We start from the raw sequence: 13483 nt of genomic DNA on the forward strand, positions 1-13483 counted from the left end.
TAGCTAAATTAGCTATATATCCAAAGGTAAACATTTTTATCTAAAATATCTTCCATTTTATAAACTTTCTACAAAGCACATAACTATCATTCCATTCATGAAAATAGGTATTTTCTGTTTTTACCTACCCATAACAATCATCTCAAATGCCATTTGATTCTTGAAACATTTTCCTCAAACTCTCCAACCAGATATGACCACTCCCTGGTCCACCTCCTCAACACTGTACCTGTATCATGCTTACAGGCTTTTGTTTGTTTGTCTGTCTTTTGTATGTTCATTTGTCTGTAATGACTTACATACCAAAGTCATAGTTTACCTGTCACATGCCAACAGGCTGCACCTAGCTTCTTACAAAGGACAGCATGGGAAATTTTACTTTATGTTTATAAGGCTGTATGTCTATCCCACATCCTTAAAACTCATTCATTGTGACTTCCTATCCCCTACCCGCATTTTATTCTTCTTAGCCCTTACCTCCTGAACTTATGTGATTATTTACTCGCTTTCTATCTACTTCTCTAACACCCAAACTGTTCCTGGCACAAAGAAAACTCAATCAATATGTGCTGAGTCAATCTTCAACTTTCTAGATAGACCAAATCTTTCCTCTGAGCTCCATGCTACCAGCTACCTATGCTTGGATGTCTCCTAGGCACTTTTAACCAACCATGTCTCAATACTGAATTCAAATTCTCCCCTGTTCCCTGATCTGCTCTCCCTCCTGTATTCCCCATCTTAATGAAGTCCACATCCATTGACCTAAATCAGAATCATGGGCATCTTTCGTGTTGCTTCCTTCTACCCCACCTCCTACAACCAACTGATCATCAGGTTTTCTGCATATTCAACCCTCCTGAACAAATACGTTACCTCTATCACTCTGACATTATCTGAGTGAGCCCTCATTACCTCTATGACCCACCTGTGTCAAATCTTCTCCTGTATTATTTTGTACTGTCCCAATGTGCTGGTTACCAGGCAAATAGAACCATGATTCTCTTGAAAAAGAATACTCCTCAGTTGATCCCAGTCATCAACCAAAGCAAGCTCTTTAACATGGCCTACCTAGTAACAGCTAATATTTGTAGAATACTTGCTATGTGTCAGATACTATGTTATTTTATGTGCTTTATCTTATGCATGCATCTCAACCCTATGAGATGTATACCATTATTTAGATTTCATATATGAGGAAACCTTAGGTACATATTCCTATAGAAATATTCCTGAAATATCTTTTGAATGAAGTTAAAATTTTCAAATAGCAAAGATATTTTAGGACTTCCTTATTTTTTCTTGCCTGGAATGAAGTAGACCTTTCATAGATCATCCAAACTCTTGATCTCAACTCCATGCTTAAAAAACTGTATGACATTGGATGGTGCAAATTCCTATTACATCAGCATTTTTTTTCCATTATTGTTTATTGTTGGTCAAATAACTATTCACAAATTTTTCTAAGCTCTTGATTAACACTATGTTTAAAATTTTGATTGTTTATAAAACTGGTCACATTAATACTGGTATTTAAAAAGTTGGAAATCTGGATGGAATAAAAAGTATACCAGCATGACAACTATTGGGATGAAATGTGCCAAAAGATAATATTAAGGCTTTACTTTGAGACAATAATGAAGCCAGGAATAAAGGAATGGTATTAGAAAGGACCTGATGTGATAGCTATTTAGATTACTTTCTCCCTTGCTTGTAGTGATTTTCTTAATCAATTGGCAAGAAAGTATGCAAAGTAAAACATATAATGGGGGCCGGCGCCATGGCTCACTAGGCTAATCCTCCACCTTGCGGCACCGGCACACCGGGTTCTAGTCCCGGTCAGGGCACCAGATTCTGTCCCGGTTGCCCCTCTTCCAGGTCAGCTCTCTGCTGTGGCCCGGGAGTGCAGTGGAGGATGGCCCAGGTGCTTGGGCCCTGCACCCCATGGGAGACCAGGAGAAGCACCTGACTCCTGCCATCGGATCAGCGCAGTGCGCCGCAGTGGGCCGGCTGCGGCAGCCATTGGAGGGTGAACCAACGGCAAAGGAAGACCTTTCTCTCTGTCTCTCTCTCTCTCACTGTCCACTCTGCCTGTCAAAAAAAAAAAAAAAAAAAAAAAAAAAAAAAAAAAAAAAAAAAACACCAAAAAAAAAAAAACAAACAAAAAAACATATAATGGGACAGGAAAGAGGGTATTTTTGACCTTCAAAAAGGTCTTACTCTGTTCCTCATCATAGAACATGTGTAAATTAAGTAAAGTCAAACATTATCTTTCTGAATCCCATGAAAAACTTTACAGTTTGATAATGTATATCCCAGGTTCTCATTGTAATGTGCTGGTTTACTCAGAATAAGGATGGTATCCACATTATAATGGCAGAGACACATCATTAAGATGCATATGTGGAATATGATTTGACTTGCCTGAAGATTAAATTTGATACATCAAAGAAGTTTGTGAATATCAAGTACATTCACAGCACATAGTCTAAAGTGCTTTTTCAAATACAGTGATATTAGAAAATTGTTGTTTGTTTCTTTTCTTAGAGTGGAGGCATTGCTATTCTGGTGCTCAGCTATCATTTTGTGAATTTAAGAGCACTGACCTACCTTCAAATATTTTGTCACCCTCACCAGGGTACTGTACAAGGTTTGAATATTCAGTCATTAGAAAGCAACACACTCTGGTACTTCAAAAAGTTTTTGGAAAACAGAAAGTAAAATATTATTTTTATATAAAAAATTGTACAATACCTGCATAGATTTTCATAATATATATTTTCCATGAACTTTTTAAGTACCTCCAACCAATATCTCAAGTCTTCAATGTATTTAGGATGCATAGACATCTATCCTTCCACATAACAAATCATTAACAAGTTTTTATATGTGCCTTCTCAATTGTCAAGCTATACAACTCCCAGTATCAAAACCGAAATTAATTTTCTTTGGAAGCATTCATAAAAAGTAAAAAAAAAAAATGCTGTATGTGAAAGACACTTGTAATTTTTTCCTAACTACTCTATTCTAAAGACTAGAATTCAGCCAGTTAACTTAGAGTTCTCACTGAATCTTCTTTCAAAATTGAAGACTTGAGGTTGTTAAAACTGTCTTTACTTTGAAGTTCACCTGCTGCCTGCTGGATTTTGCAGAGGCAAGAGCATCATTATCGAAGGTACTTAGGAAGTTTCTGCTAATTAAGACCTGTTCACCTGAACCAGGCAACTGGCTCCATACCACGGAAGATTCAATGTTCTTCCCAATTTTCCTTGACTTTCTGTGCATTAGTTAGGTTGAGTAGAAGCTGACATTTGACTGGCAACTTATTCTGGGACTGTTTTATGCTTCACAGAAAAAGAAACTAAACATAGGGAAGATACAGTTTTTTTTTTTTTGACAGGCAGAGTTAGTGAGAGAGAGACAGAAAGGTCTTCCTTCCGTTGGTTCACTCCCCAAATGGCTGTTATGGCCAGCGCACTGCGCCGACCCAAAGCCAGGAGCCAGGTGCTTCCTCCTGATCTCCCATGTGGGTGCAGGGCCCAAGGACTTGGGCCATCCTCCACTGCACTCCCAGGCCACTGCAGAGAGCTGGACTGGAAGAGGAGCAACTGGGACAGAACCGGTGCCCCAACTGGGACTAGAACCCGGGGTGCCGGTGCCATGAGTGGAGGATTAGCCTAGTGAGCCGTGGCGCTGGTGAGAAGATACAGTATTTAAGATATCTTATTTTCTACAGACTTTTTAGCTCTTTTTCATGTTAATGTATAATAAAGATTCATGTAAGGGTGGAATTGATGACATTTTTATAATTACAACAAACAAAGCAATGTTTTAAAAGATCACTAATTCAACATCACTTAAACAACATAGATCACATTTTTTAAAAATGAGTAGGCTTCTACTTAAATGTTTTCCCATGAGTTGAATATTCTTCACTAAAGACTTTAATCTTTATTAAATGCAAGAGAAACTGAACAATATACATATACATAAGTGCTTTGACATCTACCACTGAGTTCCTGAAATCTGCATTTCAAAACCCGTCTTACCACAATCAATCAAGTCTTTCAACATTGTACAGAGAAAATAAATATCTCAAACTGTCTATTCAAGTGCTCTTAAAGCTAAAAGAGCCTTAGACAGGATTATCATCAAAGAATGAAACAATATATTAAAATTTTGAAAATTTCATTACAGAAGAGTAATCTTTCCATATAGATAACACATTATATTAATAAATATTCAGATGGTTTTATACAGTCTTTCCTCTCTCTCTCTCTCTCTCTCGCTCTCGCTCTCTCACACACACACACACAGACACTTCATCCAGGGAACATATATGGGGTCTGGAGGAATACACAGGGATGACTTGGAACATTTTATATAGTATCACTTACTTCCTATAGAGAAATGAACTCCCAGACTTGGGGTACATGGATAAATAATTAGGGTACAATAGGAGAGAGAAATTAGGGAGAAAGAGAGGCAGACAGCAACCTTCCAACGCATGGAATCCTGTTGGTGGACAAAGGAAAGTGATCAATAGCTTGGACCGAAATGACATTTCCAATGAAGTTACTAAGTTCGACACCTGCTCTTATTTTAAATCTATACACAAGAGTAACCATGGATTCCTAGGTTGCTTTGTATATTGACACATTCAAGGCTGAGACTCTGAAGACAACGTAGGCCTGAAGGCAATTACTTTAGGTAATCCTAAGACAATGGAGAATCTCTGTAAATATACTGATGGCAATAATGTTGTGAACAAGAGAGACCACTTAGATTTTTAGCCTTCAACTTGCCCTATGAGTAGCTAAAGGTGGAAGGATGTTTGTTTTTTTTCTTTACTGATTAGTAGGTTTGTTCTATATAGCTTCCCGCAGAAGCAAGAGATGCCTTGTCTGAGCTTTATCTCATTTAATCAGTTGTGTCCCCAACATATCCAAACCTGAATTCATGACCAGGCTGCTCAAATTTGGGATCTTCCTATGTGTTCCCTCTCTGAGAAAGGAAACACCATACATTTAATTCAAGCTAGAAATCTGGGAACCAACCTCATAACTGCCCTTTTCCCAACCTCTCATAATCAATTCATTACAAAATCTGGCCAATTTCACTTCTAAATCAATCTATAAATCCCATTTACATGTCTTCACTTCAGCAGTAATTCAAACTCCTCCAACTTCTTGCCTGATGATTGCAATGGTCATGTGTTTTTATTCATTCTTACACTCTTCAATCTGCACCCAGAGTAATCCCTTTAATGCACAACATTAGGTATGTTATTGCTGAGAGATAAAAGTTAAATTTTCGAAGACAGAGTCTCAGAGTCTTCTTCAAATCTCCATGGAAATTGGCTAAGACCCTAAGTTTAGGGCCCTGAGCTTAAGGCAATCAACCTTGGCAAAATCATAGCCTCAGGCCTTTCTCACGCCAAAGGAGGGGCCAGTGCTTGCCTAAATGGTAATTGGATCCGTAGAATTCTACTTATCAGCTATACCACCTCACAGGAGGGACTGGTACTACCATCAACCACAAATGCTGGGAAGTGCTAGAGCCCAGTTTCTGCCTCAGAATAGTGCTACTTTTTTTATTCTTGCCCCTGGTCACCTAATGTTCCTCTTGTCATGCAGCTTAAAAGTCCTGTAGACCAAAGGTGAGGGGTCCTGCTGACAAGTGGTATCTGACTTTACCATACCTCTGTAGACTTTTCTATAATACAAATGCACCTGCTATTGGTTCTGTCTCTATGAATCAAACTTGGAGTTAAACATTAACCCCCCAAAATGCTCCAGTAGGTTAGGTATCCTCTTTGCATGGCAAATATACAACTTAAATCTCTTCATAGCCCATCTTTCTCTTAAAGATAAGCACCAAGGGCTTGCGCTGGGACTCAGCAGGTTAAAGCCCTGGCCTAAAGCGCTGGCATCCCATATGAGCACTGGTTCTAGTCCCAGTTGCTCCTCTTCCAATTCAGCTCTCTGCTATGGCCTGGGAAAGCAGTAGAAGAAGGCCCAAGAGCTTGGGTCCCTGCATCCGCATGGGAGACCTAGAAGAAACTCCTGGCTCCTGCCTTTGGATCTGCGCAGCTCTGGCCATTGTGGCCATCTGGGGAGTGAACCAGCGGATGGAGGACCCCTCTGTCTCTACCTCACTCTGTAATTCTGTCTTTCAAATAAATAAAAGAAATCTTTTAAAAAAAGATAAGCACCAAAATAATTTATTATGGCCAAAGGCCCAGGATGACCCAACTCCCACATTCTCTCAAAGGTTCATTTTGTACCATTTCACTATGATAATTTTCTTACTTTTAATTTTCTTATTTTTCAAAACAGGGACATTTTCTTTTTGCCTCAGGGCCTTCAAACTGCTGTTCCCTATGTTGGAACACTCTCTCTCACTTAACCTTAGAAAATCACAAGTTCCTTCCCAGGAAGCTCTCAGATTTTCCAGACTAAAATGGCTGCCCAGTATACAACTTACCTTTTTTAGTACAAAAACTCCAACCAACCAACCAAATAAAAGCAAGTGTTTTTCTTATTTTTCATTTGTAGTTGCTATTCTTACTTTCAAATTGAATACTTGGCCAGCGCCGCAGCTCAATAGGCTAATCCTCCACCTAGCGGCGCTGGCACACCGGGTTCTAGTCCTGGTCAGGGCGCCGGATTCTTTCCCGGTTGCCCCTCTTCCAGGCCAGCTCTCTGCTGTGGACAGGGAGTGCAGTGGAGGATGGCCCAAGTGCTTGGGCCCTGCACCCCATGGGAGATCAGGAGAAGCACCTGGCTCCTGCCTTCGGATCAGCACAGTGCGCCAGCCACAGCACGCCAGCCGTGGCAGCCATTGGAGGGTGAACCAATGGCAAAAGGAAGACCTTTCTCTCTGTCTCTCTCTCTCACTATCCACTCTGCCTGTCAAAAAAAAAAAAAAAAATTGAATACTAAAAAAAGTGTCTGTATTAATCAATTGCATAAAACATTTTTATAGGAATATGTTTTCAATGAAGTCATTCACTCCAAAAAACAATCACTTTGTTTACCTTTAATTCTTGCTGTCAGTAGAATGTTACATTTCCCTTCCATAGCACCTGATATTTATATCATAACACTTCTTATATGTACAAGAACAATATATAACTTTAGATAGAAAAGAATGAAAATAATATCCACAATTTCATCATCCAGTAAACTATTTAGCTTTTTTCTGTGTATTGAACAAAATGCAATTTCCTAATTACAAAAGTGTATGTTAGTTCTTCATTGACAACATTAGATGAGAAAAATTGAAAAAACAAAAAAAACAAAAAAAAACAACTGAGCACACGGACCACAGACCTGGATGTTAAACATGAAAACAGCATGAAAGAAGAGGGCAGAGGAACACAAACTCCTTGACGAGCTTTTTGATAGGCTGGGATGTTAAATGAATTTTGTTTCTACATTTTTAAGTAAGATGTTATGGAGAATCTCATTTGCTAAGTGCCTTTGGAAACAGGCAAGACAAACAGATGAGAATTATGAGATCAAATAGTGGTTAATGTACAAGATGTTCTACACCTAATAGATAAACGAGATGTAGAAAAATCACCAGGACCAGATGGCAGCTCTTACGTCTTTTCAAATCTAGTATTTCCCTCTCCAAAATAAAGACGAAGCACATTAACATGCTTGAAAATAGTCTAGCTCCAAGTAGCTGGAGAAAGGATAAATAAGGCAGTTTCTAAAGCTTCCATCTTTCACTAATATTGAATTTAGAAACAAAGACCCAATAGAAGTGTCACCTCAAATAAAAATCTTCCATGACTTTTATAACCAAAAATGCCATCTGAAAACAAACTACAATAGTTATACAAGGATCTGATGCCTGATCGTTTAGCAATCTAAATACAGAGAATATTTTGTAGTATATCCTCAATTAGATACAATGCTACTTTACAATACACGCATGTATAGTAGATTCATATTTTTCCTTCTCTTTTAACGTGAGATTATTCAATTGCAGTGCTGATAGTTCCAGCCAGAAGGGATGTAGACAGCTGGTTGAGTGAGTCATTCCAAGTATTCTGAGAGACAGGCATAAGATTCATTTGCTCTTTGCTTACGGGGATATAGTAATGAATCTTCAATCTTGCTCTCTCTGTCCCCTATGGCCATGATACATTTGTAGAGAAAGCAGGTTTACATAGCAGAAAGTCTTCTGTCAATAGTATTAAACCCGCTGTTATTTATCTTCCTAGTCTTGGAATATGGGAGTAAGGGGCAAAAAAAAGAAAAAAAAAAGAAAAAAGCATGTTACACTTGTTTAATAATGAAATATATGATTTTCTTTTACGTTTCTTTTCTTAAATTATTTTGTTTTTTTCCTTGTGATCATTACTCATGATTATGAGGTTAGATCCTGGTGGAGAAGCACCTCCTGGCCTAGTGTTCTGAAAAGCATTCATGGTAACTGAGGACATGCAGATACACCCTTAAAAATGGCTTCTCTTTGTTTTCCTTATCTTAAGAGATTTTACACTACCTGTCCTTTGCAAAAGGCTGGCTATTTTGTAGACTTCCTTGTTAATGAATGATCACAAGAAATAACACTAAAAAGCAGACGCAATGATCAAAACGAACAAAAGATTGAGACAGTAGAAGCGGGAATTTTCAAGCGGATTGTAGTATGCCTAAGATCTTATCAAAAAGATAAAATTTTGAGAGAGAAGAGCAAAAGTAGTGGGTTGAGTCTGGGTGGGTAGAAAATATTAGAACAAGAGCAGGAGCTAGCGAGGGAAGCTACCCCATGGTGTCCTATTTGTTGTTCTGTGAACAGTACGCCTGGAGTTGTGCAATGCATACATTCTGAAGAGAAAGGTTGTTTTTTTTTTTTTTTTTTTAAATATGGTCTTCAATATTTTAGTTATCAAGAGTCAAGCAGAGGGGCCAGCATTGTGGCATAATGGGCGAAGCCTCCTCTTGCAGCACCAGCTGTTCTTCTTGTGATTCAGGTCTCTGCCATGGCCTGGGAAAGCGTTGGAAGATGGCCCAAGTGCTTGGGCCCCTGTGCCCAAATGGGAGACCTGAAGGAAACTCCTGGCTCTGGATTGGCCCAGCTCTGGCCATTGCAGCTATGTTGAGAGTGAATTAGTGGATGGAAGACTTTTTTCTCTGTCTCTCCCTCTCTCTGTAACTCTCTCTCTCAATTAAATAAATTAAAAAAAAAAAAAAGAGTCAAGGAGAGGAAAGAGATGTGGTCAGGGGTCCAGGCACGGTAGCCCCTTCTTTTTTCTTTTGTCTCTGACTTGAGAAAAGACATAAGGAAGTAGGGGTATCCATATGATGTAATATAAGAGAAATAGGGAAGAAAGCCAAAGAAAAAAATTGTCAAAATCTCATTCGATCAAAAAATACCCTTAATATCATTCCCTTGAGAGGGCACCCAGTCCACTAACTAGAAAATGATGTCATGTTGTTGGAGCCTTCTGCTCATCTGAAAGCCTAGCTTTCTAATGTCCAGAGGATGGCGAAAATGCTAGCATTGGGGCGGGAACAAATAGGAAAGACATCGAATAAATTCACCCATGTCTCTCTGTAACTAATTCAAATCCTCCGAAAACACATGATCAAATTTAAAAAAATACCTATTTATTTCAGAGAGAGTCCCTTCTCCTGATTCAATTCTCCATGTCCTCAGTGGTTGGGGCTGGGCCAGGCCAAAACCAGGAAGTCAATCCTGGCTTACATGTGTGTGATAAGCGTCCAATTACTTGAGCCATCACCTGCTGCTTCCCAGGGTCTGTGGTAGCAGGAAACTGAAATAGGGAGTAGAGCTGGGACTAGAACCCCGGGCACTACAACATGTCTTCAAATCAGCAGTGTCTGTTTTTACCCAGTTTCATTTCTGAAAGTTCCCTATTGTCCCTTCCTTTTCATTCCCTTTGCCACCATCGCCTCTTTCACCATTCTTTCTGGACTGGTACAAACACCTCTCATTTTTCACTTCTCTAATCTCCCTTCTACTGGCTTGTCTTTGTCATTTTCTGAAAATGAACATTGAATAGTAAAATCTCTATCAGATACTTCTATACCTCCACTATGTTCATGGAAGCAAGTGCAAATCACCTCAGCACTACAGTCAAGACCCCCAGGAGTTGGTTTTTACCCAGTCTGTCATCATCCACAATTCCCCATGACTGTCATGCTTCCAGTACAGTGGTCATTTGCCATCCTCCAAATGTGCTATGGACACTGAAGATACTGTGCCATAATCATGCCAAACACTGATTCTGGAATTCTTTTCTTTTTCTGTCAAATAGCCAATGCATCCCTCCACATTTTCTGAAGCCTTCCTTCTGCCAATAGCTGCAATTCAGTGCCTCTTTGCATGCTTCTTTAGCATACCATCAACTTTACCTGGGTTCCAACACTCTCCCATTCCTCACTGTGTTACTGTTTGTTATCATACGTAAGTCTATTTAACTATATTTCAATACATCTGGGTAAGGTTCTTGTTCTATCTTTGTAGAATATGGGCAATGTGTTCCACCTAATATTCTCATTGAATTGGTAGTTGAATGACCAGCTAATTAATTAGTAAAAGTAAGTTTATGTGAAAGTGCATTACACAAAACTCAGTGTAATAGAACATAAGGATGATATATATTTAGGGAGGTAAAATTTCCTCTCACTGGGATCATATCCATTTAATATGGCACAAACATTTAAGATAAATGAAAGTATTCCTGAGGTGAGCATGCAGCCTTTAAAGTTGAGAAAGCTTTAGGGATGTGAGAGGCCATTCCAGTATCCATATTCAAACTGCATGAATAATCTCCTGAGTATAATGGCAGTAGATGTTAGCATGGACTTTGGGTCTTCTCTGTTTTTAAATTCTGAGGTCAGGCCTTATGAGCTTTGTGACCCTGGGCAAGATACTCAACCTCCCTAGCCCATGGGGATAATAACACTTAATTCAATCAACTGTCATAAAAGGACATATGGGTAAAGTGCCTTGCATAGAGACCAATCTGTTTGCCATTTATTGAATAGCTCGTATTTCTGTGACTGGGAATAATCGTGCTAATAATCTAAGTAAACCTTTGAGGACTACCAATTTTCAAAATATCTTCATTTAAACAGTATGAGGAAATGAAGCATGCAATTTAATTTTATCTGTAGTTGATGTGACCTAAACATTTTTAAATATAGCTAACACATCAACTCTATGTGCCAAGGTAAAACAAAAATTCTACTGTGTGAGTAACAATTGATTCAAATTTGAATAGTCAATAGACTTAGAGGAAATAACGAAAACACACACAAAACTATTACTTTTGAAGCAAACGACAGAAAGATAATTTCATTAATTTGCCAGTAATGGCAAGGAAGAAAAGAGAAAATTGTACTGACTATGCTGTGAGAGTCATCAATTTCCTGTGGCTCTGATTTACCTCCAGTATTCCCTAGCATCATGCACTTAGGGAGCACCTGCTCCAGGATAGGAACTGTGGATACAAAGGGAACAAGGAAGCCATTCTTCCTGCCTGAAGTGTGCGATCTATTAGAAATGCGTCTGTGAGTGAAAAAAAAAAAAAACACTTGCTTTCAATAAAGCCATCTTTATATTCACAATGCTTTATGTAGAAAACTTCTCTACAAAAATGGGATGAAACTTTGATTCATAAATTCATTTTGTATCTCTTAAGAGTTTTTTAATTACACTTCAAAAGAAAGGAATTAGAATCACATGACTTTGGTAATTATGGCTCAAATTGAGCCACTTAGAAATAATGCCAGCTTCCATTTTCAGTGACTCTGAACAGTTTATTCATTTTCATTAAGTTTGCACCAAATTTTATATTTAATCCTCATGACTTACCAAGGAGCCAAGGATTTTTACCCCCCATTATGATGGATGGGGAGTATGCTACTTAGGGAGAAACAGATAACATTCACCAACAAATCATGCAAATGACAACTTTTTTAAAAAAGATTTATTTATTTATTTATTTGAAAGAGTTACACAGAGAGAGGAAAGGCAAAGACAGAGAGAGAGGTCTTCCATCTGCTGGTTCACTCCTCAATTGGCCACAACAGCTGGAGCTGCATTGATCTGAAGCCAGGAGCCAGGAGCTTCTTCTGGGTCTCCCACATGGGTGCAGGGACCCAAGGATTTGGGCCATCTTCTACTGCTTTCCCAGGCCACAGCAGAGAGCTGGAAGTAGAGCAGCTGGGTCTCGAACCAGTGCCCATATGGGATGCCAGCACTTCAGGCCAGGGAGCTAACCGGCTGTGCACACAGTGCCAGCCCCATAAAGGACAGTTATTTAAGCAGGAGAGTCACATGGAAATTTGGTCTAGTGACTACGAAAAGACTTTCAAATCTCTGAGTCCTACCCCCACAATTTCATTGTCTACTGCTTCAGGTTTTACATCTGGATACCCCAAATAAAAATAAGATGCTACCTCATTGGGGGCATATTTAACAAATAAATTAGTTGTTATAGTATTTGTATACTCTATCCATAAATATTTTTTAAAATGATTTAATAAGCTTACCACTATAAGCAAATTCAAAATAATTTAAATTTATTTGACAAAGCATGCCTTTTAGCACTTTGTAGTATCTTAATATTTTATCAATAGAAGGAGTAAAAAGACATGGTAAATTTGTTTTTGCTGAAGTCTAGAAGTTGCTTATAATATTGTCTAGCATTAGTATTTTTGTTCAGTATTTGTTTTTCCCACAGAGTACAATATATGCAACTAAGAGGTTTCTGCCCTCTACGATGGTTAGTAGAAATGCCTGGTTAATAGAATGCTAAATAATCCATGGTTTACCTTGTTTAATTCACCACTATTTTTAGAAATATGGGGGGAAATGATTACTTCAGCAAACTTCTAGAAATACTGCATTCAGATTGCTCCTATATGACCTCATTTTGCCTCTCACCAAGAATTTAAGGACAGAAAGTAGAAGCCATGTTTTCTACCCTCTTTATAGTTGAGGAAAGTATGGCAAAAAGGAAAAATAATTTCTGAACCCAAACATTTTTGAACTGTTTGAAGACTGAGGATGGTGTTACCTTCAACTCAGCTATATATTTTATACTCTGCATTTATATATGTGTGTGTATATATATACATAAATATATATAGATATATATGAATGAAACTAAGTTCAGCAAAGAAACTTTTAAATCAGGAGGTTAGGGAAGTTCTCATTCAGTGGGTAAAATTCTCAAATATAATATTGTTTGGCAATAGTTTGACTCAATGTGTCTGCATTTAGTAAGTTCCTCATACCCAGTTGCAAAATCTATGTTAGAGTCCAAACAATGCATTGGCATATACTTTAGTGCATTTTAAGTGATATGTTTATTATTATCTTATTTAAATAATTGGCAACTTTCAGTGACAAAGTTGTTGGTTTTAGTGTATTAATTACATTGACCACGTGGTTGCCATGCCTTTATTTAACTTTTTAGTCAAATATATTTTACTAT

This window comes from Oryctolagus cuniculus, chromosome 4, assembly GCF_964237555.1.
Source record: "Oryctolagus cuniculus chromosome 4, mOryCun1.1, whole genome shotgun sequence".
Taxonomy (NCBI): domain Eukaryota; kingdom Metazoa; phylum Chordata; class Mammalia; order Lagomorpha; family Leporidae; genus Oryctolagus; species Oryctolagus cuniculus.